The sequence below is a fragment of the Cervus canadensis genome, chromosome 9 (assembly GCF_019320065.1).
Source record: "Cervus canadensis isolate Bull #8, Minnesota chromosome 9, ASM1932006v1, whole genome shotgun sequence".
Classification (NCBI taxonomy): domain Eukaryota; kingdom Metazoa; phylum Chordata; class Mammalia; order Artiodactyla; family Cervidae; genus Cervus; species Cervus canadensis.
Genome location: NC_057394.1, coordinates 9,082,044 through 9,098,308, shown reverse-complemented (window position 1 = coordinate 9,098,308; position 16,265 = coordinate 9,082,044). Strand labels below are relative to the sequence as shown.

General features: G+C 42.9%; 1 protein-coding gene across 3 annotated transcripts in view; it reads right to left on the bottom strand.

Moving 5' to 3' along the window:
• NALCN (sodium leak channel, non-selective) overlaps window positions 1–14,496 on the bottom strand; it is a 294,668-nt gene extending 280,172 nt beyond the window's left edge. For all 3 annotated transcript variants that reach the window (XM_043477974.1, XM_043477976.1, XM_043477975.1), the window contains exon 1: window positions 14,381–14,496. The gene's annotated coding sequence lies outside the window, so the exon portion shown is untranslated. The remainder of the gene's footprint in view (window positions 1–14,380) is intronic.
• Between the last annotated feature and the right edge of the window lie 1,769 nt (window positions 14,497–16,265).

Sequence of the window (16,265 nt, the reverse complement as noted above, 5' to 3'; positions counted from 1 at the left end):
TCCATATGTTTTCATGCATATTTTATTTTTAAAGATTTGTGCTTAAACATTGTTTTGTAACCAGCTTTTTTTTTTTTTTAATCTAGCAGTATGCTATGAAATCTTTCTCTGTCCATAAATCTGTAGGCACAGAAAACATTCACTGTCAATAAATACCACTTTCAAACATCCACCCTTTCTTGTCTTCGTCTCCTAAGCTTATTTACAACTTTATATGAATGAGGCCTTGCCAGGTAAACAGATATAAACACATCATCTAGACCTGGCAGCAGTGCTGAATTTGTTGTTAAGAAAGATATCAATGTGTACTTTGGAAAACAACTGCATTTGACGTCACTGACTTTTTTGATCTGGGCGTTACAAACAATTATTATTTCAATATTTCTATTTCTCCCTCTTCCTAAAAAAATGGCCACAATTTGACTGCAGAACCCTGAACAGCAAACCACTCTATGTATCTATATTTGAACAAGAGTTTCCTGCCTTTCCCCATATGCCTATTGTGTGCATACTGAAATCTTCCAGGGTACTTTAGCTCATCAGAATAACAATGGGAAGAGCAATGGGGGTGCTTATTCCTAAAGCTGGAGCTGCCAACGTCATGGTTTCTTAAAGTTAGACTGTTCCTCTGGCCTAATCTTCTCCCAGGCAGAAAGAAAGAAACTGAAGTCGTTCAGTTGTGTCCGGCTCTTGGCGACCCCATGGCCTGCCAGGCTCCTCCATCCATGAGATTTTCCAAGCCAACGAGATTTTCCAGGCCAGAATACTGGAGTGGGTTGCCATTCCCTTCTCCAGGGGATCTTCCCAACCCAGGGTTTGAACCTGGGTCTCCCGCACTGCAGTCAGACTCTACCATCTGCGCCACCAGGGAAGCCCCTTCCAGGCAGAGGACATGTCCTTTCAGAACAAATGAAGACACAGTCATACACTTTACGCCTTGGCTTTAAATCAGGGGGAAAGCTCTACTATTCCTGTCCTGCTGTCTGTCACCCCAAATCCTTCTCTCCTGCCTCACACTTTCCTAGGACTGACCCTTCCCGGAGTCTCAGAGCCTTGGGTGACCGCACCTCTCTCTGCTCAGCTGAGTGTCCTGTCACTCCATGTCCAAGGGCAGAAATTCCTCGCCTAGTTCCTCAAGCCCAGATCACCTCGACGCTCAGCTCTGGGCACCAGCGACAGGTGCCGTGTGATTTCTGGATACCCTGCACCCTCCTCTTACAGCCTTGACACCCCAGCACGTGGCAGCTTCCCCACGCTGGACGCCAGCAGCCCCGGGATTTCCTGTTCAGTGATGCTCTGCCTCTCGATCTTAACAACCAACAGTGCTTACGGGAAAGTGTTAAAGATAGAATTGAGTGTAAAACTGAATATACTCCCTAGTCTAAATGCTTTGAAGAAAATAAAACAGTCCTCAAACACACACACACACACACACACACACACACAAGTCTGTCAAAAAACCCATGAAAAGATGATGAAATGCTTTGAAAGTACCTGTGTGGTAAAGTACTGAGCTCACCAGTTGATTTCCTCCCCGGTTATGCTGACCACAATGTAGAAACAGACACCTTCCAACAAAGCTGTTTTCCGAGGGCTTTGATTATTATGTGTCAGGCCTGGGTCTAAGCACGCCACATATGATAACATTCAGTTCTTACAAGAACCATTTCACAGATCAAGGAACTTAGGGACAGAGCTGCACCAAGATATAAACCAAGACAAGGTGACTTACAGAACTATTAAATTAAAAATTAAGTATATTATAAAATAGGTAAGAAAAAGAAAACCACCCTTCATGTTCTAATCACATGGCCTGGTTCTTTCTAAACCCTCTTGGATTGAGTATTGTTTGTGAAAATACGACAGACATTTTCATCTCTTAAAATTGAATCCACTGGTATTATAGGGTTCATGTTACAGTTACTCCAGCCACACATTTATAAAAATGTATCTTTTTTTTTCCAGCAAGAAATCATCAAACTCCTCATCAAATCCACCTAAATGTCACTTTTAGGTTTCTGAAGTCATTATTCATTTAGCCAGCCTTTTTCCTTGAAGATGAATCCTAGAAATAGTATATTATGATTTTATTATCTTTTCTCTAAATTGTGAAAGAATTTGAGAAAAAAAGCATCTACTAACTCCTATCTGATAATCTTACATCATGTAGTAAAGAGACAGCTGTCTTCACTTCCTAAAGATGACAAATGTCTTCATTTCCTAGAGTTAGTTTCAGTCTCATAAATTCTCAACAGAATGTGCTGAGAACATGAAGACTAGAAAATAGATCCGACTTAAGATATATGGGTAAAACAGTGTTTGTTTTTCTGCAGAGACTGTCTTACAGCAGAAAGGAGAGATTTAGTGAGAGAAATTCTTCTGTTATCCAAAAATCCAAAACTCAAAGTACTGTCAAGGATGTAATTCTGTTCTGTAATGTTCTTTGTTCTTCCAGGAAGGAAAATCCAGACTAAACAGAAGCTACCAGAGTTAACAAGTGGTGGTTCTTTATTCAATAACAACAACAGAAAACTGTTTAATCTAAAAGTTTCCAATACTAATGTGTTGGGCCATCCCAAGAAATGGGATATTTCTTCTTTCCGGATATTCTCAGAGACAATGAATACAACCATATGGTAGATTTTTTAGAAAACACTTCTGCTTTATCTGGAAGTTTGTAATAGATTACATTCCAAGAGACTTCCAATGATAAAATTAGCATATTCTCAAAGTATTTTTTATCAACTCTTAGGGTAGAAAGATGGTCTGTAAACTACTGTTTATAATTTTAGCAGAGAATCAGGCTTAAGCTTTACACACTTTTTTTTTTTACTTGAAAGAAGAGAGCAAACATTTATTGAAAGCTGGCTCTGTGCCAGGTACTATTGTAAGGTCATGATACCTCTCTGAAGTAGTTTTTGGCATTATTCCCATTGTACAGATTAAAAGTCTGAGGCAAGCTTGTCCAGATCTACATGAACTGGAAGCATGTCTAGAACCCAGGGAGTCTGTTTTGTCAGGAGAGCAGAGGTAGGGACAGAGAATTTGACTTACTTTTTAACTTCAAGAACTTTTGTACAACTCAAAGGTTTTGCAACAATGATGAATTTCATTGCAATTTCTTTAAGACAAATCAAATATGAAAATCGTCAGTTTTTAAGCATAAACAAACGACACCTGACATTTGCTGAGGATTCCTCATGCGCGAAGCTAAGAGCTTGGAGTGGATTATGTCATCAGTTGCTCCCCACACCTGAAGCAGCTATCTCTGTTATCCCCATTTTACAGGGGACACTGAGCTTTAGAGAAGGTAAGTGTCTGACCCAAGTTCACTTTCTAACCTTTATCCACATGACATTCAGCTGTGCGTGCCTTTCAGCCTGACCTTTCCAAGGCTTTGTGAATAGAATCTTCTCTTTCCCAGAGAGCAAAGATGGGGAGTCTCCAAGTTCGAGCCTCTCCCAAGTCTGGGGAATGAAACCAAATTAGATAGAGCAAGGCAGCATCTCAGTTCCCTGGTGGCTCAGATAGTACAGAATCCACCTGCAAATGTAGAAGACGCAGTCAATCCCTGGGTTGGGAAGATCCCCTGGAGAAGGAAATGGCAACCCACTCCAGAATTCTTGCTTAGAGAAATTCCACGGACAGAGGACCCTGGCAGGCTCCATTCTATGGGGTCCCAAAAGAGTTGGACACGACTGAGCAACTAAACAACAACAAAGGCAGCATCCAGACTGCAGTGCCTGGAGCAAGTTTCTCCTGTTCCCTGAGTATCCTTCACTTTTGAAATTTAATTGGCCCAATGCAATGCATCTTTTCTTCTAATGGGCTCCTAGTGGCTGGAGGAAACACGGGCAGCTGCCTGAGTGCTAGGTCTGCCTTCACTAAAAGCAAAGCACTGCACTCCAGCAGGCGAACTAAGACAGAGCTAAAATTTGGCCCCAGATCCCAGCAGCAGCCCCTGTTTCCGTACTCTCTGCCTCCTTCTCTCCAAATGCACTTCTCATTTGGGTGCTTTACTCATCGACGCCTTGGCCTGGCTACATCGGGATCCAGCCCTGCAAACACAGTGTTACACACATGGTCTGGTCTCAGCAGGACCGCAAGGGCCACCCAAGATGGGTCACCGAACAGCAGAAGCCAAACCTTTCAAAGGGCATCTCCAACCACAGGCTCTTCGTCTCTCGCTTCCTTTTGTCAACACACTGATGGAAAACAGAAAACAGATCCCCACCTTTTATACTGAGTCTACTTCTTAAATCCCAAAGAAAAGCAGCAATTTTTTTTTCTGGTTCTTCCTACAAATACTTCAAAACAGTGTCATGACTTCCTCAAGGATTCTGGGCGGTTTCATTTTGCATTGTGAAAACTGAATTTTCTTTGACCTTTAAAAATCACTGGATTTGGTAAAGGAATTCAGGATAGAGTATGATGACCCAATACTCTTTTATACTGCACTCCGCAAGCCAGACTACAACAGCCCAGCAGTGGGAGAGAGCCTCAGTTGAATCTGTGTCGCCTGAGTCACTGTATTGATTACAAATTGGAGCGATCAGCTCACGCATGTAGGCTGAACAGCCTCTTTCCCACTTCTCTACTCAGGAGATCCAGTCAATCCTTTTAACAAGCCCTAGCCTTTCTCTCCACATTTAGAAAGGATAGGCATTTAAAATTTTGTGAATTATTTTGGGCATAAGGTAGGAGTAAGAAACTTTCAAGAAAAGAATATCAGAACTAAAATTCACCACGGGCTGATGATACAAATTTTTAAGAAAGGTCCAGTTTCCTCCAGGCCATGGCAGAGTTTTTAAGGGTTTTCATCATCCAATAGGGGCTTCCCAGGTGGCGCAGTGGGTAAAGGATCCTCCTGCCAAAGCAGGAGATTCGGGTTTGATCCCTGGGTCAGGAAGATCCCCTAGAGTAGGAGATGGCAACCCACACCAGTATTCTTGCCTGAAAAATTCCATGCAGAGAGAAGCCTAGTGGACTACAGCCCATGGGGTCACAAAGAGCCAGACATGACTGAGCACACACACATCATCCAACAGTCAAGGATAGGCATTCCATTCTAAGAAACCGCTTCTATCATTTAAATGTTACGGAAGACAAGTAAAGGAGACCATCTCCTTTTATTGTGGCTGCTTAATCTTGTAATGAACCTGCAAGAGTTGATCAAAGAAGATGGATGGTGAAAACAGTGGTTTCCAAAACTTTTCCATAAATAGTATGGAAAGTCAAAAGAAACCTTCTATTAATTTGTGTATGTGCAGTTGTTCCATTTTGCGATATGAATCTCCCAAACCTGGACAAAGAAGGTGAATGTTTTAAAACAGTAGTTTCCAAAGATTGCTAACATTCATCATTCAGGGAGGTTTGTAAACACTCTCAACCATCCTTCACCTCAGACATACAAATCAGAACCCCGTGAGCCAAGTGTGGAAAATGCTTAAAAAAAAAACATTCCCCAGGTGATTCTTAACACACTCTCCCAGCACTGATCCCAAGAGTGATGGAATCACCAGTCTAGATGCTCAGAGGAGCATTCATGTGACAGTCAAGACTTTATTTGGGAAAAAAAATCAGAGAGACTGGTATAAACAAGAAAGGCAAAATAGAAATCTGAAGCAAAGATTCTGAGCTATAACCGAATGTATGTATGCTCACTGCTCAATCGCTCACTCGTGGCTGACCCTTTGTGACCCCAAGGACTGTAGCCCGCCAGGATCCTCTGTCCATGGGATTTTTCAGGCAAGAATACTGGAGTGGGCTGCCTTTTCCTACTCCAGGGGATCTTCCCAAACCAGGGATTGAATCCAGGTCTCCTGAGTCTCCTGCACAGTCAGGTGGATTCTTTACCACTGAGCCACCTTGGAAACCCGAATATGTGTGTGTGTATCTATGTCTATATCTATATAGACATATACATATATATATAGATATATATGTAGTATATTCTAAGTTTTCCTCAGAGAATGTTGTAATTATTTCAAAAATATTTGATGTATTTGAATAGATTTGATATACAAGGATATATTCTTGGCTTATGAGAAGTAGATTTAAGGGACTAGATCTGATAGACAGAGTGCCTGATGAACTATGGATGGAGGTTCGTGACATTGTACAGGAGACACGGATCAAGACCATCCCCAAGGAAAAGAAATGCAAAAAAGCAAAATGGCTGTCTGAGGAGGCCTTACAAATAGCTGTGAAAAGAAGAGAAGTGAAAAGCAAAGGAGAAAAGGAAAGATATTCCCATTTGAATGCAGAGTTCCAAAGAAAAGCCAGGAGAGATGAGAAAGCCTTCCTCAGTGATCAGTGCAAAGAAATAGAGGAAAATAATAGAATGGGAAAGACTAGCAATCTCTTCAGGAAAATTAGAGATACCAAGGGAACATTTCATGCAAAGATGGGCTCAATAAAGGACAGAAATGGTATGGACCTGACAGAAGCAGAAGATATTAAGAAGAGGTGGCGAGAATACACAGAAGAACTATACAAAAAAAATCTTCACAACCCAGATAATCACAATGGTGTGATCACTCACCTAGAGCCAGACATCCTGGAATGTGAAGTCAAGTGGGCCTTAGGAAACATCACTACGAACAAAGCTAGTGGAAGTGATGGAATTCCAGTTGAGCTATTTCAAATCCTGAAAGATGATGCTGTGAAAGTGCTGCACTCAATATGCCAGGAAATTTGGAAAAACTCAGCAGTGGCCACAGGACTGGAAAATGTCAGTTTTCATCCCAATCCCAAAGAAAGGCAATCCCAAAGAATGCTCAAACTACTGCACAATTGCACTCATCTCACACGCTAGTAAAGTAATGCTCAAAATTCTCCAAGCCAGGCTTCAGCAATACGTGAACCGTGAACTTCCAGATGTTCAAGCTGGTTTTAGAAAAGGCAGAGGAACCAGAGATCAAATTGCCAACATCCACTGGATCATCAAAAAAGCAAGAGAGTTCCAGAAAAACATCTATTTCTGCTTTATTGACTAGGCCAAAGCCTTTGACTTTGTGGATCACAATAAACTGTGGAAAACTCTGAAAGAGATGGGAATACCAGACCACCTGACCCACCTCTTGAGAAACCTATATGCAGGTCAGGAAGCAACAGTTAGAACTGGACATGGAACAACAGACTGGTTCCAAATAGGAAAAGGAGTAGATCAAGGCTGTATATTGTCATCCTGTTTATTTAACTTATATGCAGAGTACATTATGAGAAACACTGGGCTGGAAGAAGCACAAGCTGGAATCAAGATTGCTGGGAGAAATATTAATAACGTCAGATATGCAGATAACACCACCCTTATGACAGACAGTGAAGAACTAAAGAGCCTCTTGATGAAAGTGAAAGAGGAGAGTGAAAAAGTTGGCTTAAAGCTCAACATTCAGAAAACTAAGATCATGGCATCTGGTCCCATCACTTCATGGCAAATAGATGGGGAGACAGTGTCAGACTTTATTTTTTGGGGCTCCAAAATCACTGCAGATGGTGATTGCAGCCCTGAAATTAAAAGACACTTACTCCTTGGAAGGAAAGTTATGACCAACCTAGACAGCATGTTAAAAAGCAGAGACATTACTTTGTCAACAAAGGTCTGTCTAGTCAAGGCTATGGTTTTTCCAGTAGTCATGTGTAGATGTGAGAAAGAAAGCTGAGCGCTAAAGAATTGATGCTTTTGAACTGTGGTGTTGGAGAAGACTCTTGATAGTCCCTTGGACTGCAAGGAGATCCAACCAGTCCATCCTAAAAGAAGATCAGTCCTGGGTGTTCATTAGTAGGACTGATGCTGAAACTGCAACTCCAATACTTTGACCACCTCATGGGAAGAGCTGACTCATTTGAAAAGACCCTGATGCTGGGAGGGATTGAGGGCAGGAGGAGAAGGGGACAACAGAGGATGAGATGGCTGGATGGCATCACCGACTCGATGGACATGAGTTTGAGTAAACTCTGGGAGTTGGTGATGGACAGGGAGGCCTGGCGTGCTGTGATTCATGGGGTCACAAAGAGTCGGACACAACGGAGTGACTGACCTGAACTGAACTGAATGAAAAGTAGAAAATTATTTTGAGGTTCCTCAGAGTTTAAAATTTCTTTTCTCTTGAAAGTATTGACATATGGAAAGTGAGAGAGAAGGAAAGAATAATCCAACAAGCTCTAGTTCTGAAAATTTAAATTCCTATTTGCAATATTTATCTTAATCTCTGTGCTTCAGCTCCTGAGAGGAATAGTTAAGAAAGTTTTCAGACTTGAATTTTATATATTTATATATATATATATATATATATATTTTAACCCCAGGCAAATTTTATGATACATACTCAACTGTATTTTAAGCTATCAGTCTTGTATCTCACCTGACACAAATTTGTATCTTGTCTGACACAGGCCCCCATAATTTGTACTTTCCAGAAATAATAGGCAATTTTTAAAAATCCTTCCTCTACTTCAAAAGCGATACATGAAACTGTATTGCCTATGAATTTCATAACGATAAAGAATAGACATAGAAACAGTGAAGCAAAGGATTTAACCTATAGATACTGCTAACTGAAAGATAAACAATAAATTAGTTGTTCTACCAAGGCAGTACAAATAGCGGCAAAAGCACTGACAATCACCCAAGCTTGAGGTCCTGGCTTTGCTCCTCACCCATCCCTCCTTTTCATTCTGTTGGTTTAGCCACCAACACCTGCTAGCATCTGTCCTGTTGATAAACCCCTATCCTCCTCTGCATTTCCCATGTCAGTTACCTATCCTTAGAATTTCATGCCCGGCTTCTCCAACACCTTTCTTCACGGGCCCCCATTCTTACCCTTCTCCTGATTGACCTCATTCTTAGTTCTTGGCACACCAATACCTCCTACAGATAGCTATATACATTAGTAGGACTTAAAGACTGGAATGCTGGGTTTTATTTTTTTCTATCAGATCCAGAGCTTTTCTATTTTATCATGAATTCATTCATGTTTTTAAATATCATCCTCTTTCTTCTCCTCTCCAGTCTGCTTCATTGTTTTCTTTATTTCCTAAGCCAAATTGCTGCTTCCTTATCCCATTGTAGGTCACAGATGCCTTTGAGGAAATACATCATCTAAGAACCATGTTGCTCCAAAAATGAAAACACACAAGAATACATTTAAGTATCCACAGTATAATGCTATAATAATCAGTATATGTATATAGAAAGCTTGTAAGTAAAACTTTATTAAAGTTATTAAAGTTTATAAAGTTTATGAAGTGTTAGTTGCTCAGTCATGTACGATTCTTTGCGACCCCACGGACTGTAGCCCGCCAGGCTCCTCTTTCCATGGGGATTCTCCAGGCAAGAATACTGGAGTGGGTTGCTATTCCTTTCTTTTGGGGATCTTCCCAACCCAGGGATCGAACCTGGGTCTTCTGCATTGCAGGTGGATTCTTTACCATCTGAGCCACTAGGGAAGCTCTCATTAAAGATAGTGACTTTTATTATTTTAAGGTCCTTTTCCCCCTCATTTAATTATTTTTTGAACTATTGCTCTGTTTTTATATACTTAACCTCACTGGGATTTTTGTTTTTGTTTTGGGGTTTGTTTGGGTAGTACATGCCTAATATGCACTTCTTCATCTCTTTTATATTTCATTTTGAGCCATACTAGTATCCTAAGAGAACCATAGTCTGCTTTTTTTTTTTTTTTCAGAATTAACGCATTTTCAGTATATTATTTAACTGCTGCTTTAATTTTGCAAAGCTTCAAGAATGAAGTTAATCTAAGCTTTCCTTTGTGAATACGTTTCTTTAAAAAACTTCATCAAAATACTGAGGGGATAGTTTTCTTTTTCTTATTTTTCAAACTCAAAGTATTCAGCAGGCTAGATCTAGACGCTGGTGGTCGTTTAGTCGCTATGTTGTGTCCGACTCTTTGCGATCCCATGGACCGTAGCCCACCAGGCTCCTCTGTCCCTGGGATTTCCCAGGCAAGAATACTGGAGTGGGTTGCCATTCCTTTCTCCAGGGGATCTTCCCGACCCAGGGATCAAACCTGGGTCTCCTGCATTGCAGGTGGATTCTTTACTGTCTGAGTCACCAGGGAAGCCCAGATCTAGATGCTGGCTATCTTTAATGTTTCTGGTCCAGGGCACCCTATCTTCATCTGCATGTTTGTTTTTCCCTCTAAAAGAAAATAATTACTATATTTCACTTAGAATAAGGGCTGTGATCCACGTGCTCTGATCTCCCGGAAGGAAGAGCACTGATGTGTGTGTTGGTGCTGGCTGTCTTCCACGCAACATCCCTGCCCCAGACAAAGTCTTCTTTTCATCTCCTTTCTTTGCATAATTGGAGATAAGTCTCACTCTTGATCCCTGCATAAATGACTCCCTTGGCAGCAGCGTTCTGAAATTTCAAACTCCTAATGCTCCTGGAGCCCCTCTCCAGAACCCCCAGTCCTGCCCCAACCTCCGGGGGTCCGTCCCTGTCAACCAAGCACATTCTGTTTGGTGTGTCCGCCCTGGCCCTAGGGTCTCGTGAAGAAATTGCTTCAGAAGTCAGGAAATTCCATCTCATCAACAGAATGCTCTAACTTGAGCCTTCACCCCTCATATCAAGGGCTTCAGCAGCAGATCTGTTCCTCAATTTTTGTACAAATCTCTGAGAAAGAGAGTTGTGGTCTGAACCTTAGTTTCGCCCCTCAGTCACAAAGTGTCTGCCTGCAATGTGGGAGACCCAGGTTCGATCCCTGAGTTGGGAAGATTCCCTGGAGAAGGAAATGGCATCCCACTCCAGTACTGTTGCCTGGAAAATTCCATGGACTGAGGAGCCTGGTGGGCTATAGTCCATGGGGTCACAAAGAGTCAGATATGACTGAGTGACTTCACTTTTCACTTTCACATGGGCCCAGTCCCATCCATACAGAGTCTACAAGCCTTAGGGTCAACAGCCAAGGAACAAATGGTCTTCTCTCCATACCCGTAGGGTACAGCTTTCTCACTCTAACAAATTTCTCTGGTCATTTATCTGAACTCTGAGTAGGAAGGCAAAAAGCAGAATGAGATACCTGAGCTCAAAAATCATTTTTCCTAAAAGACCTTGCATTTAGTTACTTTTTTTATTCAGCATACAACTTTTATAGCATTCCTACTCTGATTTTACCCTGAGGTGTATTTTATCAGCTGGATTTCAGCTGAATTTGTTAAAGGTTAAGTCTTTATATACTGCAAAGGTCATCAATCCAAGCTACTATTTTATCTTCTTTTGTCCCTGTAAAAGAGGGAAGATGAGCCACAGATACTAAAAAGAAGGCAGATTTACCTCAGAAAGCATGCAACTCATCTTATTAAAAATTATAATTTTAGGAAACCAACTTGAAGTTATGTCTATCTGTAACATATAACATATATCTATAAATTTATATAATATATATAATGTATATATATCTACTTAGAAATTTAGATAATCCATTTTTTCCCAGAAATATCACTGCTTGGAATTTGTCATGAAAAAAAAACATTCAATAGAAATAAATCCTTATACTCTCATTATCAGGGCATTATTTACAATGATGAAAAGCTAAAAACAGCAAATACCCAGTGATAGAGGTATGGCCATAGTGAGACTATATTCAAAGAGGACAGCCTTATATAGCCATGTATAATTTTTAAGGATGAAAACTGTATAGAAACAAGACAAATGCTTATAATAAATAATAAATGGGTAAACTAAGATAAATGCACAAGACATGACCACAACGACACAAAAGTCACATAGTCTTAAAGATACACAGATAGTACAATCTTTCGTACTAGGTTGTTGGGACTATGGTTGTATATTCTCTTTTCATTATCATTTCTGTTGTTTCTTTCAAATATGCTGCTGCTGCTAAGTCACTTCAGTCGTGTCTGACTCCGCGAGACCCCATAGACGGCAGCCCACCAGGCTCCCCCGTCCCTGGGATTCTCCAGGCAAGAACACTGGAGTGGGTTGCCATTTCCTTCTCCAATGCATGAAAGTGAAAAGTGAAAGTGGAGTCGCTTAGTCACGTCCGACTCTTAGCGACCCCGTGGACTGCAGCTTACCAGGCTCCTCTGTCCATGGGATTCTCCAGGCAAGAGCACTGGAGTGGGTTGCCATTGCCTTCTCCGTCTTTCAAATCTAATTATTTTTTAAATTGAAAGGATAAATTTTTAAATGTTTGCACACAAAAAGTTTTGAAGCTATAACAAATTCTTGGACAAGTTCTTGAGACAAGTAAGAATCACATTACATGACAGCCAAGCTCCAAAATGTTGATATAATTGGGGCAGACACAATTATAATTTCTTTAGACTGAAAGTCATAGTTTCCAAACCAAAACTAGAAAATAGGCTATCTCATTGTCTTGCCTCTTGACTGCTTATTTGTCTTTGCTGACAGATTCCTAAAGTCTGGTCTATCTCTTTTCCTCACTGAAATCTCAGTTCCTAGCTCAATGCCTGGCTTACGCTAGGATACAATACAACTGGAAGATGTTATTTTTTTTTTTCCTTCACAAACTTATGACTCTTCCCCTTGGATAAATTTAAATTAGCCATGAAAAATTTAAAAGTATCACAGCATCACTGATAAAAGATGAAACAAATATGTATAGGCCAGCCCAGTGTGCACACACATCCGCACACTCACAAAGGATGCAGGAAAGAGCAGAGAGGCAAATGGAACACGTTTCAAAGAAATACCACATGGAAAAAGAAGAAAACAATGCTAGCCAAAACCTCAATTCTCTAAATAAGGAATATAGAAGATAAACAAGAAGCAAGAAGCAGATAAAATAGCAAGCGAATGATACCATTTCAAAGATATTTTTTTTTACAAGTATAATATTTTTCCTCTTCTGGCTATCTTGCAAGTCCTAGCCAATTTTATCACCATTCCACATGGCTTGTCTTCAACGGTTCTAGGGCTCTTAGCATGCTCACTATCTACTCCGCCGGAATGTCACATCTTCTAGGAACTCCAGGAGGGTCCAATCAGCCTGTTTGTGTTTTGATTTTTTTCCCACATCTGATTTTTTTTTCATTCAGTCTAGCCTTAGCAATAGCTCAGTCATGTCCCACTCTTTGTGACCTCACAGGCCATAGCCCAGCAGGCTCCTCTGTCCATGAAATTTTCTAGACAAGAATACTGGAATGGGTTGCCATTTCCTACTCCAGGGGATCTTCCTGACCCAGAAATCAAACCCTCACCTCTTCTGTTTCCTGCATTGGCAGGCAGATTATTTACCTCTGGGCCACCTTGGAAGCCCCCAAATATGCTATAGATGAACCCAAAATCCAACATCAGAGCCCCAGAGAAGGAAAGCCCACCAATTAGGAAATACATTTTTGTTGTAGAGGACTGAGAAGCCTTGATTTTTATCCAGAACTGTTGAAACTTAATCTTTGAATGTTAAAAAAAAAATCCTGCTGTATATCTGCCTTGGGGATAACTGTCATAAGCCAACCTCTCCTACTTAATTTCAAACCACAGTTGTAGTTATGAAAATATGAATCATATATATTTTTAAATAGCCACCTGTTACTTTCTCATCCCTATTAAAGGTCTTTGCCAACCTCCAGCTTCTCATACACGGTCACGGGTTCTGCATCCGTCTGGCCACCGGGGAAATCCAGGCCGAGGTGATGACCATACAGACACGAGATTAAAAAGACATCCTTCTGAGGCCTGAACCTGAGTGCGTCTGAACACGCATCCTTGATAATACATTCCCTGAACAATTATGCCAAAAATCGAAAGATGTATCCTATGATATTTCAAGCATTTATCAGGACCTGAGTTTAGAGTTATCAGGCTACCCTGAAAGAGGAAAATTCTAGTCAGAGAGACAAGACCCCGCTCAGGGTCCCAGTCCGGGGATTCCAGCCAGGCCAGGCGGGCCTGCACCAAATCTCTTCAAGGACTCAAAACGGCGTGGCTTTGGCAGGACACCGCTTCGCTAGCCCGCTGGCCACCCTAATGACAGCCGCTCAAAAAGGCCAAATGCCGAAAGGAGCAGTGAGAAGCGCGCGGAGCCAGCCGCAGGACACGGGGGCCGGGGTGGGCGAGGCCCCCGCGGAAACCTGCGGGCGCCGCGGCCCCCACTCCTGCGCGGTGACCCCGGGGCGCGCGGCGCATCCTCCGCCTCCCCGGCCACCTGCCTCCCAGGTGCCCGCGGGGCAGGCCGAGGTCTGGCGGCCGCGGGGCATCCAGCGCCCGCCGAGGCCGGGAAGGCGCGCCGGGTCCCCGCGGAGATGGGGGGCGCCCCTCCCGCCCCCATTTCCCCTCGCGGGCCGCGCCCTCGCCCCCCGCCCGCCTGGGCCGGGCTTTGGCCAGGACGACCCGCGCGCCCCCTGCCCGGGCCTGGCGGCCGAGACCAACCTGTAACCCCGGCGCTCGGAGCGGTCATGGTGCGGCGGCGGCGGCGGCGGCGGCGGCGGACGGGGCGCGCACCCACCGCGGGGACGCGGCCCCTCGCCTCCCGCGGCTCCGGCGGCGCGCGCCACCCGGTTGGTGAGGCTGCCACCCGGGCGGCGGGGCCTGCGAGCGCGGCGCGGGCGCGGGGGCGGGGGGTTAGGGCTTTTTTCCTTTTGCCTTTTCAGGTTTTTTTTGAAAATCAGAGTTGGTTTTACCGCAGGGTCTGGGAGGCTGGATGCAGCCCGAGAGGAGCTGGCCAAGGAGGCGGTGCTGCGGTTGGTGGCGAGCGGGGAGCGTGGGTACCAGCAGGTTCCTTCTCCCTGGCCGCCACCGGCTCGGCCTCCCAGCGGCAACAGCTGGGCTCTCCTCTGCCAGCTCCTCCCGGGGTCCCCGGCGAGCTCACCAAGCGCGCCTTGTGGGCTCGGGACGGGCACACGCGGGGCCACCGCGGACACGCGAGCCGGGCCGTGTGCGTGCGTGTGCGTGCGGTCTGGGCTTGCTGGACGGGGTATCTGAGGATGCCGGCGAGTCACACCCTGGAGTGTGGAGTTGCTACATCATGAGGACCTCGGTGGCACTTATGGCTTCTAAGCATGTTAACATTTTCTCTTAACGTTAACGTTAACATTTCATTATGTGGAATGGGCTGGACGGCCATTGGAAACCTGGTCACCTCCAGCACTGTAGAGCCTCTCCTAATGGCTTAGCGAGTAAAGAACCCGCCTGGAAGTGCAGGAGACACAGGAGACTAGGGTTCGATCCCTGGGTCCGGAAGATCCCCTGGGGGAGGAAACTGGCAACCCGCTCCAGTATCCTTGCCTGGGAAATCCCATGGATGAAGGGGTCTAGCAGGCTACAGTCCAGGGGGTCGCAGAGTCGGACCCAATTGAGCGTGCTCGTTGAACACCCTGATCAGGCCCAGGGGACATCTATTCTCTCAGTGGCATTTGTTGAAAACTTTACTCAGGGCCTGGCATCTTGCCTTGGAGTTGGCTATTAAACCCAGCCAAGAATCCTTGACAGTGATTTAGTGCTTGTGTGTGGTCCTGTCTTCACGCATATCACACAAATAGAAACATGTAAATACAGGGAGAGAGGAAACAGAATGAAACCTCCTCTAGAAATCAGAACCCCAAACCAAAGAATGAGTCCCTGTTACAAAATTAGAGCCCAAGGGATGAACATAGAGTTGCATACACACATTTTAAAAATATAATCTCTTTATTTTTAAAATAAAATTTGATTAACTTAGCATCTTAAAAAAATCTTTGCACAATCCATTCACATTGGGCCAATATTAGTGTGTTTTTTTTATCATTTAAAGGAAATTTTTAAAATTACTGGCATTTTATGAAATACAGAACCATGTGGAATATTTTTGCAAATTTATGATGATATTAGAAAGACCAACTATATAAAAAACTACATTTTAAACAAATGAAACCATATAGAAATATCCTTCATAACACAAAATGGAAGATAATATCAACAATAATATATCTGTAAACCATTCGTTTAGAAACACTGTTACCAAAATGTCTAATCATCTTAAGTCACTGCTTTTAATTGTTTTATCTAAATGTTAGTTTATTTATCTTTGCATATTAAACAAATGTAACTATGCAGCATTCTTTGGAATTCATCGTTAGAATCATCAGTTAGAAAAATCATACTAATGAAATAAAATTTATAAACAAATTTATAAAACAAGATATTTATAATTTTCTTGGATGAAGTGATATAAAGTCAGCAATTTTACTAATCTCAGCACCACTCCTCACCCATCAGCCATTTTAGACCCTACTCTGGCCTTATTTGATCTACGGCTGTGTAAGTATCCATAATTCAT